This window comes from Pipistrellus kuhlii, unplaced genomic scaffold (assembly GCF_014108245.1).
Source record: "Pipistrellus kuhlii isolate mPipKuh1 unplaced genomic scaffold, mPipKuh1.p scaffold_m20_p_32, whole genome shotgun sequence".
In the NCBI taxonomy this organism is placed as follows: domain Eukaryota; kingdom Metazoa; phylum Chordata; class Mammalia; order Chiroptera; family Vespertilionidae; genus Pipistrellus; species Pipistrellus kuhlii.
The window spans coordinates 3614931-3627578 of record NW_023425532.1 but is presented as its reverse complement, the minus strand read 5'-3'; positions in this window follow the sequence as shown (position 1 = coordinate 3627578).

Sequence of the window (12648 nt, the reverse complement as noted above, 5' to 3'; positions counted from 1 at the left end):
GTTGTGCAAAGAAACAGGAAAATCTATCTGATAGATCACATGTGTCAAACACAAGGCCCGCGGGCCAAATCCGTCCCGCCAGGCCTTGCAATGTGGCTCACACCGCACTGTCATCACTGCACTCCTCTGCGTTTCCATCACAATGACAGTTTATGACTGTTCAGTAAACCATTCGGCCCGCGATTTAGGCTGGATTTTAGATTTTGGCCCCTTCTCTGATTGAGTTCGACACCCCTATGATAGATAATCAAAAGTGAATCAGTAGAAAAAAAAATGTTAGATTTAGTAGACAAGAACAATAAAGCATAAATAACTATATTTCATATGATTAAGAAGGCAGAAAAATTGAGCATGTTAGAGAGAGACATGGAAGCCATACAGAGACCCAAATTAAAATTTTGGAGATTACAATGTCCAAGATAAAAAAATACACTGGCCATAGGATTAAACTGAGACACTAGAGAAGAAAATGTTAGTAAACCCAAAATCATATCAATGGGAGTTATCAAAAACTGAAATATACAATTAAAAAATACTTGAAAAATTAGCACAGTATAAGTGAGTCTAGACCAAATTCAAGTGGCCTGATATACATGTAATTGGAGTCCACACACACAAAAAAAATACAAATAATACTTGAATAAATGATTTTTTTCCTAATTTGATTAAAACTAACTCAGATCCAGAAGGTTCAAAGACTTCTAACTATAAGACATATAAAGAAAACCACATCAAGTCATATCATCCTCAAATTACTGAACTAGTGATAAAAAAAATCTGAAAACTAGCCAGAAGGAGAAAAAAAAGACATTATGTAGAATAACTAAGATAAGGATAACATTTTCATTACAGATAAGGAAGGCCAGGATAGTGGGACAACATCCTGAAAGTACTGGGAGGGAAAAACAAAACCTCTCAAATGGAATTCTATACCTAATGAAGGTATCTTTCAAAATGAATGAAAATTTTTCTCATACCTACAAAGCCTGAAAGAATTCATTATCAGTAGAGCTGTACTACAAGAATTATTAAAGGAAATCTTAAGCAGAAGAAAGTAATCTATACCAGGAGTGAAAAGCACCACACATGGTAAAAACGTGGGTAAATGTAAAATATCTTTTTATCATTTTAAGCTATTAAAAGATAACTGCTTATTAAAAGCAAAAATAAAAATATATTGTGATTATATAATATATGTATAAGTAAAATGACACAAAGGTTAAGTTAGAAAGATGGAAATACACTATTGTAAGTTTTTTATGCTGTATGGGAAGCAGTATAATATCACTTGAAGATAATTCAATAAATTAAAGATGTTTATATCTTAAGAAAACCAAAATAAAATTATTTCAAGTGATTTAACAGAGGATATATAAAATAACTTTAAAAAAAACACAAGCTATTTCTTTGAGATTAAAAAGGTGATATTAAAAGAAAGAAAGAAGACCAAAATACCAACATCAGAAAGATCACATAACCATAGACCCTATAAATATTAAAAGAAAAGTACCTTAGTTATCTATTACTACATAGTAATTATCATAAAACTTGGTAGCTTGAAAAAGCAAATATTTATTATCTCATAGTTTGTAAGAGTCAGGAATTACATTTCAAAAAAAATTAATTTCTCATGAACTCTCTCTTCAATGTCTTCCAAGGTTCTTTCTACTGCTTATAATCTCTTCATTGCTATAAATATTTATTTGAAATGTTTGTACTTTATCGGTAGCTCTTTAACTATAATACTGTTAAATAAGTCTTAAAAACACAAGTATTCTGCTGAGTGAAAAAGTTGCATGAAATTTTATGCTGCTAAAAAAAAAAATTATGCTGCTATTTTCTAGGACTGCCATAACAAAGTACCACAAACTGAGGGGCTTAAACAACAGAAATTGATTATCTTACATTCTGGAGGACAGGTATCCAAGAGCAAGGTGTTGGATGGATTGGTTCTTTCTGAGGGCTGTGAGGAATAATCTACTCCCTGCCTCTCCCTTAGCTTCTGGTGGTTTGCTGACAATCTTTGGCATTCCTTAGCTTATAGAAGCATCTCCATCTCTGCATTCACGGTCACATGGCATTCTCCCTGTGTGTGCCTGTGTCAAAATTTCCCCTTCAAACTAATACAATTGCCATAAAATAATATTATTGTTGTTGTTAACATGCTGTATTAATCAGGGATCTCCAGAGAGAAGAGATTCATTATAAGGATTTGGCTCACACAATCATGAAGACAGGAGTCCTAAGATCTGCAACCGGCAAGGTGGAGATCCAGGAGAGTCTGTGATGTGATGTCAATTCCTACCTGAAAGCAGTCTGGAAACCCCAAAAGAACCAATGTTTCAGTTCAAGTTCCAAGGCTGGAAATGATCAATGGTGAAGCTCAAATAGGCAGGCAGCAGGAGTTTCCTCTTCCTCAGCCTTTTTGTTCTAATCAGGTCTTTCACTGATTGGATGAGGCTGACTCACATATAATCAGGTCTTTCACTGATAGGATGAGGCTGTCCTATATTAAAAAGGGCGACCTGCTTTACTCAGTAGTTAATCTAATCTAGAAACACCCTAAAACTGACAGACCCAGAATAATGTTTACCCAAATGTCTGGGTACCCTGTGGCCTAGTGGAAGTGACATAAAATCAGTAATCAAAAGTTTGCATTTTAGCAATAATAAAATCATGTGATTTTAAAATGTTTAATGTTATTTCTATTTCTTTAATAAATTGCTTGTTCATATCCTCTGCCTATTTTTCTATTGGAGGACCCATTGAAAAGTTCTGTGCTTATTTAATTAAAAGGCCATATACTAATTAATAAGTGTGTTGAGAGCAGATACAGGCACCCATAATTCAAAACTTGTTTTTATTTTCAAATGTTACCTTCCAGTTATTTTTCATTATGAAAGCTCATTTTTGCAGGATAGCAGCCATAATATGTAATTTGCATTATGGTATTTTGATTTATTTTACATCAAATATTAAAATATCATTTAACATTCTGATCCAAAATAAAGGTAAGGGGAAGGCAGTTTGAAAAGAGGGCATTGGTTGAGGGAAAATCCAAGTTAAAAAGAAAGCTCTTACAGCGTTACTAAGTTTCCCTCTGTTTACTTCCTACATAACGGTTTTAGTCTCTCTTACTATTTTGCCATTCACTCCAGAAATGGTTTGGGGCACTCCAAGATTAAACCATAAGCAAAGGCCCCAGAGTTAACTCCTTTGGTAAAGGCTCACTGGGGACAGGAACTTGTGCACTGAAAAATTATAAGGTGTAACCTTGTCCCCAGGCAACACTGACCCTTTGTGTCAACGTTGACGGGGTGAGACAGGTTCTCTTCTGAGATAAACCCTGGCAAATCTTGCTCACTACAAGTGGAGATACGTACTCTCTCTTGAATGGAGTTAGGTCCAGAATAGAAGAATCTGAAAAACAGTGTTTTGTTTTTTCAGAAAAAGTCTCATCTAATCAAGTCTGAAAGTCACATCTGTAACAAAGAACCTTTCAGATATGCTGAGCCCAGCTTTCTCCAAGGGGCTCAGGTTACTTCCCTGGTTACTTCATGAAAGACACAGCTGCAGACGAGCTTGAGGCAGTTTTCATTGAGCAGGGAAGCCTAGGGCATTGGAAAAGAAGCTGCACTTAGAAGTAGAGACCCAGGAAACTGGAGAAGGGGAGTGATTTATTCAGGTTTATAGCTGTTATGAGGACTGGGACAAGAATTCCAGTCTTCTGTTCACTTGTATGTTAAAAGGGATTATTGTCTTGAATACTCTGTTTAAATTTAAGGTGATATCTAATCTACTGCTTGTTAGACTGAGTTCAAGTTGTGGCTTTGCCTCTTATTAGATATACTAGAGGCCCAGTGCATGAAATTCGTGCATAGCAGGGGGGGGGAGGGTCCTCTCAGCTCAGCCTGCACCTTCTTGCAATCTGGGACTGCTGGCTCCTAACCACTCAGCTGCCTGCCTGCCTGCCTGATTGCCCTTAACCACCTCTGCCTTGGCCCCTGCCACCACAACTTCCTCAGGAAGGATGTCCGGAATGATGCCCAGAAGGTCCTTTGGCTGTCTAGTCTAATTAACATATTATGCTTTTATTATTATAGATCATTTTGTTAAATGTTTAACTACCTATGCTTTTTACAGATAAAGAACTATGTCACAAGTTGTAATGTATATAAAATTCTAAGCTCGCCCTAGCCAGTTTGACTCAGTGGATAGAGTTTCAGCTTGTGGATTAAAGGGCCCCAGGTTCTATTCTGGCCAAGGGCATATGCCCAGGTTACAAGCTCAATCCCCAGTAGGGGGTGTGCAGGAGGCAGCTAATCAATGATTCTTTCTCATTATTGATGTTTCTATCAATATCTTTCTCTCCCCTTCCCTTCCTCTCTGAAATCAATAAAGATATATTTAAAATAAAATAAAATAAAATTCTAAGTTCAATGCCTAACATATAGCATCTAATTAATAGTAATAACTAGCATTATTTAAAAAAACATATTTTTATTTATTTCAGAGAGGAAGGGAGAGGAAGAGAGAGAGATAGGATCATCAATAATGGAAGAAAATCATGGATCAGCTGCCTCCTGCTTGCCCCCTACTGGGATCAAGCCCACAACCCAGGCATGTGCCCTGATTGGGAATCAAGCTGTGACCTCCTGATTCATAGGTTGATGCACAACCACCAAGCTATTCCAACTGGACAATAACTAGCATTATTATTATTATAAAAATAATAATAGCCTTTTTCACTAATGTAGAGAAACCTTTCCTTTTCCATTTCATAGAACTACAAAAATTTTAAAACTATAGGGTCTTATTCACAGACTGAAAGTAAAGAGATGGGAAAAGACATTTCATGAAAGTGGCAAAAAAAAAAAAAAAAAAAAAAAAAAAATACAAGGTTGCATTATCAAGTTGGCCTCTGCTGTAGGTGACTGGTGGTTGTTTTAGAGAGATCTCTAAAGACCCTATTAGAATGAATCTCAGACCTGTTCACCTGAGGATGAGACAGAAGCTTTTATTCATTTGATTTCATCGCCCAGTGGCCAAGCATTGCCCATGGGATGTTAATTATTCCATATTTCTGAGTTATTCATGTATCACTGCTGGATGGGCTGCAGCAGACATGCTATGCTAGTGTGTTCGAGAAAACTGGGGCAAGAAGTATGAGATGCTGTCTTGACGGGGGAGGTGCTGTCCAGGTGTACCTGTATGAAATTAATCAAAACTTATTCAAAACTGGTTAGTGTCAGGATGCTGGAGTCTAGATTGGGCCAAAATTATAAGTAGCAGTTTAAGAGGTTTCCAATACGCATGCAAAAATGTCAGTGTCTGCTAATCTACCCATGGTTATACATTTCTAACAAGGTCTGCAAGCAGTTCTATGAGCACTCCAAGTTTAAGAAAACTGGTCTAGAATGAAAGGAGAGTAAATCCAAGAGTGGATACCAAGGTACATACAAATTGAAAATGTGAGGAAGTAGAAAATAAAATTCTTTAAAATGAAGCCTGCCTGATAAAGAGGAGATACGTAGAGAAGGGATACGTAGAGAAGCCAATCAATTTCCCCCCAGTGTACAGGAGATGTGAGCTTGAGATTGACATAGGTAGATAGGGAGGGAGAGAGACAAAGAGAGAGGAGAGGGCAAGGCAAAGCAAAAGAGAGAAGAAGGGGGAAAAAGAGAGGTGTAATAGCACAGAAAGTAGTTTCCTGACAGATACACAGCAAAGGAGGGTTTCTAAATATACCACTATATAAATATACAAATATATATTTTAAATTTTCTTAACTTGAATGACTTTTTAAAATATATCTATTGATTTCAGAGAAGAAGGGAGAGATAGATAGATAGATAGATAGATAGATATAGATGATAGAGATAGATAGATAGATAGATGATAGATAGATAGATAGATAGATAGATAGATAGATAGATAGATAGAAAGAAACACCAATGATGAGAGAATCATAGGTTGGCTGCCTTCTGCATGCACCCTACTGAGGATCGAACCCACAACCCAGGCATGTGCTCTTGACCAGAATCAAACCCAAGACCTTTCAGTCCGCAGGCCAAAGCTCTATCCACTGAGCCAAACTGGCTAGGGCTTAAATGACTTTCTTTTACAACTAAATGACTCCTGACTAATAGAAATAGCCACTGATAAAATGTAGGTTCAATGAGAATAAGAATTGTGTCTGTTTTATTCACACCAAATAAAACTGGTTCCTAACCAGGAGCTCAATAAAGGCATACATATATCTATAAAGTTTGGGGTGTAACTCAAGCAAAAATATGATTTTTTTCATCTTGGCTACATCCTAAATTGAAGGGTTTATAAATATAGTAATAGTGAAAGTATAGCAGGATATCTTCCATTTGCCCCTCCAAATCTGTTCCCCATCCTTCTCCATCCTGCTGCTTTGAGAGCCAGATCTGTGCAAACTGTTTCATTCTTTTCAGTGCCCTTTTGTTTTCAGTTGGCTTTGACTCATTTAGACCCTTGGAAGAAGATCAGGAAGAAAATTAAATGAGGGCAGAGTATTCATTTCCATATCTCTCTCCCTGCTAGATTGCCTTGAGCTGGGTGGGCTCCCTAACCAAAGGCAACCTTCTCTAGAAGACTCTCACTTTCCGGGTTCCAGTAAGTGCTTTCTCATCTCCCTCCAGGATGGGCAATTGCAACATCTTTGCAGTTACCAACATCAAAGTCTGTGTTTCCTGCAGAAGCTTTTATGGTTGCCCTATATCCCACCCACATCTTTATAATAGTGACTTTATTAATCCCTCCTTAAATTATCCTCATTTAAGAATATCATCAGTTTCCTATGGGGGCCCTAACTAATATAGGAAAAATTCAAATTAGCTCCTTTCCAAAATAATCCCTCTAATATGTGTCTTGGCCTCTGAAAATTATAGTTCATTGTAAATGGACTCATTTAAAACCATCTAAGGAGTGAAGAAGGCAAATATTTATATGAGAAGGAAGATTACATTTTATCTAAGAAATTATTCTGCAGCTATATCTGATGGCTACAGCAAAGACAAACCAGTGACTGATATTTTTTCAAACATTTCCTTTCGCATGCATGAACAAACTACCCATAACAATCAGCATGTTATTCTGAAGATGATCACTGACTTACCGACCTGGGAAAGATGTAAGAATTTATAATAACTCCATTTGTTTTTTGCACGGAGCCATTTGTAACACATTTTTCTTCTTGCTTTCATAATAGAGATGGGGTGGAGAAAATTGAGAAATTATTTCCCCCAAATTGCTTGTTTTTTTACATACTGAAATTAGTTTGATTATTTAAATCATCTTATGTACAAACACTTTAAATGAATAGAGCCTTAATTTTGGGTTCTGTATCCCAAGGAACTCTGATTCTTTGGGGGGGGGGGGGGAATGAGGATTTACAAACATGTGAGCAATACCATTTCCCATAAAATACATCAGAAGACTGGGTTGCCTTTTGCACATGGAAGAGGTTGTTCTATCCAGGCCAATCAGCAGTTACAATGGCCAGGACTTGAACTTTAGCTAGACCTTGAGGCAAGAATCAAATTTATCATGTTTATGTCTTTATGGCAAGTGCCATTCGAGATACTCAACAAATATTTGTGGAAAGAATTAATCACCAAATTATCACAGAATATGTAAAGGGGAAAACATGAGAAACATGGGACTTCCTTTCCCTAGAGTTTTATTTAGATGAGGATACTTCAGTTAGACCTGAGGAATTGGGCTGCTGGAGTCTAGTGTAGTTTTACATGTAATTACATGCTAAGTGTTCAGCACTAAATCATAAGAGAGAAATGAAAAACACGGCCCGGCCTTCACAGTGTTTATAGGATTTTATAGCCCTTTAGCTTGGCTTTCTCTTGTATTTTCTTTTATGGCCTCATGATACTTTAAAGAACTATTTGACATGCATCATAGCCAGGGTTTTCATGTCCTCTATTTGCACCTCAAGCTACCCATTCTTCCAAAATGTGAGCTAGCAACACTTGTCAAACTTACCTAATGTCTTCCTTGTTTCTATCCTTTATTATTATTATTATTATTTTACTTTTTTGACTCCATTAAAAAGTGAGTGGCTAATGAACACAGCTCAAATTGAAAACAAAGAGAAGCTACTAGGAAATGTGCGTATTTTCTCAATAAAAAGGTTAATAGCAATAAAAGGAGATGAAGCCTGGCACACTGGGGTGCTTTAGCTGTGGCAAAGGCCTTGGCAGCTTTCTCAGCAAAAGTGCATTCTAAAAGTAATTTCAAAAAAGATTTAATAAAAGGCTGGAACAGGTGCAGAATGTTAAAGATAACTGAATGTTGGCTTTACTCTTGGTATTTAATCAAAATGTAATATTCTTTTTATGTTACAACCTTTGAAAAGCTGAATAACCAAATCCCACATCAATATTATTTTCAGCATCCTTGAATAACATCCAGAATATTAAAAGGGCATGTCAGAGGAGGGTGGAGGTAGAAGAAGGCATAGAAGGAACAAATAATGATGGGAAAAAATTAAATTAAATTTTATAAAAGGCTTGTCATTCTTTCAGATTTATCATTAACATCTGAGTATTTGTTTTTAAATATATGTAAATAATCTATAACCTAGAATGAAATTCTACTTGAGATTTATAATGTTGAAATTCTATCAGTTCACTAAAATATGAATATATATTAATATTTCTTATTGTTAGATGAAAACATATTAATAATACAATTTTTAAAAGATTAATTGCTGTATTTTGACAAATATTTTGTTGCACAAGACAGGAGAAAAACCAAGCAATGCTTTTAGAGAAAAGGAGTTACACTGTTTATTATGCCAGCGGACTCAGTGGAACTACTTCCCAAATCTGAGCAAAGTCACATGCAGGGAGCTTCTCTTTTATATATTTCTGGTGTGTTTGTTCCTCAAATATTGATTATGCTTCCAGTCCTTTTTGCAGGCTTTGCAAAAAGGCCCCAGGTGTTGAGGGTCTTGAGTCTATATATGATGGTCTGGCCTGGCACCAGAGTTAATAACCCCCTCCACCACCACCCCGGGGCAGAAGGAGGATTGTGCACTATTCATCATTTATGGCCTCTGTGAAATGTGAGCATTTAGGTAACAGATTCTGCAAGACCAGTTTCCAGAAAGAGGCAATGACTTAATTATAGGTTGTCAAGAATGTACACTGGGCTTGCTGGTACAGATTCAGATTGTTAGCCCCCCAAATACCAAGGTTACGTTGGAATTAGCCTTTTAGTCTTCTCAATTTCAGCATTCATAAAACTGAGTTATCTCAAAATAGGATGTTTTGTATAGTCATTATTTTTGCCCAGTCATTGTTTTCTCATTAAAAGCCTTGAAATAATAAGAGGAACCATGAATACCCAAAGAAGGTAAGCTGTGACAGAGTATGTGAATCTTGGGGAAGAACAGAGTTCCATAGATAAGAACTGAAGAAGTGCTGTCCCTTGGTTGGAGCACACTTAGAGATTTCCAACTTGAGGAAGATGAAGCTCAGAGAGCATGGGGTGACAATCCTGCAATTATTTTTTAAATTTACCTTTATTGTTGGAAGTATTATATATGTTCTCCCTTTCCTCTCATTGACTTATCACGCCCCCACCTTCAGCACCCTATTGTCTGTGTCCATGGGTTATGCATATATGTATACAAGCTCTTTGGTTGATCTCTTCCTACGCACCCACCCACCCCCACCTTCCCTCTGAGATTTGTCAGTCTGTTCCATGCTTCTATGTTTCTGGATCTATTTGTTCGTCTGTTATTTTATGGTGACTTAGGCTAGTCCCTCTGGGAACAGTCTGGATTGGAATTTTGAAGTCTTTTTTAATATAGACGCAAGGATCAATGACTGTAATATATTTCTCCTTTCACAAGTGACAAAATTAGATCCATGTAAATTATGTGACAATTTTATTATCACAAAGCTAAGTTAAACCAAAGTATACCAGTCTTAAAGAAATAAAGATGAGATAATTAAATGAGAAGCTGACCTCTGGACAAGCATGATATTAATAGTAAGTAAACAAATACTTCCTATTAACATTGCACAACATTCATGGATAATTAGAACCCCATGCCCTTTGAATATAAACACTCACCCTCCATTTAGGATAGTGGTTTTCACATTGTGCAACTCACAGTCCTCTCAAGGCTACAATGTGGGGATAATAGGAATCTGGGCATCTGACTTCCTCTGCTTCAACCAGAACATTCTCTTATCCCCACTTCCATCCATTTCATATATTGAGGGGAAATAAAATTACATGTTACACACACACACACACACACACACACACACACACACAAACACACACACCACATTTTTTTTCTCACTCTAAGATAAGTACAGGTGAGACATAGCTATATTACAAGTTTCCTGACTTGATGTACTGAGAAAAACATAACATCACCTCATTGGTACTCCTGACAAAAATGTATAACCTATTCTATTTGTGAGAAAACAAGTACACCAACCCAAATTGAGGGACATTCTGTGATGTGCTAGAATTGGCTCATGCAGACAGCTCATGAGAGCTGACTGAGCACAGTTCTTTCCAAAGGCACATTCACCAATATCACAATACCAGGCACATCACTGGTAGCTTAACATCAGCCAGTGTGGGAATATTTATATTATGAAAACTTTCAATATTATATAGCAGAATTTTCCCCAAAAAAGATAACTATTAAACATTTATCAGATCACTAATAAATATTCTGCAAATAATTGGCCCATATTCTCAAAAAATGTCAGTATAGTAGAATACAAATAATGTTGAAAAAAAATTCTCTATTAAAAGAAACCAAAGAAACTCAACAGCTAAATGCATGCATACTCATGAATTGGTTCCTGGGCAGGAAAGAAGATTGTTCTCAATGATATTATTAAAATAATCTGCAAAACTGAAATATGAATTTTAGATGAGATTACTAGTAAATTAAAATGTGTTTGTCCTGAGAGCAAGGATATTTTCTTACAAACAATAGGGTAATGATAAAATTCAGGAAATGTAACATAATACAATATTGCTTATGGGTAATGGAGTATGATGTATTCAGCATATGTTCAAATAGTTCAGAAAAAGTATTAATTACATATATAAAGAAAATGATAAACCAATCTGGCAAAATGTTTCCAATTGCTGCATTAGGATAAAGGTATTCAGAAATATTTGCATTCGTTCTACAACGTCTTGTAAAATTGCTACATATACACTTTTAAACTTTTATTTTGAAAAATTTTTGAAATATATGAGGGAACCCATTAAACCTTGCCAATCCTCAAAGAAATAGTATATGATAAAACAGTATAATCACATTTTATACCATTAAAATAATAAAATCATTTAAAATTATAAAACAGGGCTAGCAAGTGAGGTGGAAATGCTTGGTGGATTTTAAATTGCCATAAATATTTTAGAAAGCAATCCACCAATATCTCAAAAGCTGTCCAAACATTCAAAACCTTTGACCACATAGTTCCTCTTCTCAAAGTTGAGACTGCTCTATAGTGCAAAAATTGCAAACCAGCACAATTGTCCTATAGAAATACAATTGAGTAAATCTTGGCACAGAAACCCACAAAAACTATTATTATGAAGACTGTGTAACAACATGAAAAAAAGTATCTCATGTAGAAAGTCAAAATATAAAATCTATATAATAAAAACCCAGTGGTAGTGTCGCGGTAACGACCAAAGACCATTTACCAGGAGACTGCGTGCAGGCAAAGCATGTGAGGGTGGGTAGGGCTGCAAGCATGGTGAGGCACACTTTGGTGTGAGGGGCCACGTGATTTCACGCACTGTGCTTCTAGTCTATAATAATAAAAGCATAATATGCTAATTAGACCAGATGTCCTTCTGGTCAAAGCCGGAGCTGCAAGAGAAGCCCAGGTCCCGGGTGCCAGAGGGAAGCCAGTGCTGGCAGCTGGGGGAAGGAAGGCCTACTCTTGCACGAATTTCATGCATTGGGCCTCTAGTATTCTATTGTATAATTATAAAAGTTATTTAAAACATGTATAAGAATAAATACTGGAAGAGAGCAGAAAATGAAAGCAGTCGCTGTATTAGTATGATGAAATTCAAGGAGCGATATCTACTTAAAACATCTTTTAACTTGTGATTTATAGCTATGTGGTTATAAATACTACAACTTAAGGTGTGATTTATGTTTATAAATATTATAACATTAAACTATAAAGAATAAGTTCAGGTTGGGATTTGAACTCGCAACACTGACTTCGCCACATTATTTTCCCACGGCCTACAGCTGCATGGGAAAATAAGAAGTGCAGATCTTTGCAGACCATTGGTAATCTTTTCCTCTCTTTTTGGCGCCCTTCTTTCTAATGTCCTACATATCAAGTGCATGACCAGTGCTCTCAAACAGCTAAGGAAAGCACATGTCACATGCAGTTATTCCCCACTACACATGAAATGTCACGCTTCACTCTTAAGGAGATTCGCATTTTCAAAATATTCAGAAAGTATTTACAGAATGCAACCACAAAACCAAGTTCATTCTGGGTGCTGCAAGATTCAAAACAAAACTATGGGGGAAATAACACATAAGAAAGTAATTCCTAACAGTGAATTTCAAAAATACAGCAGGAAGAGAGG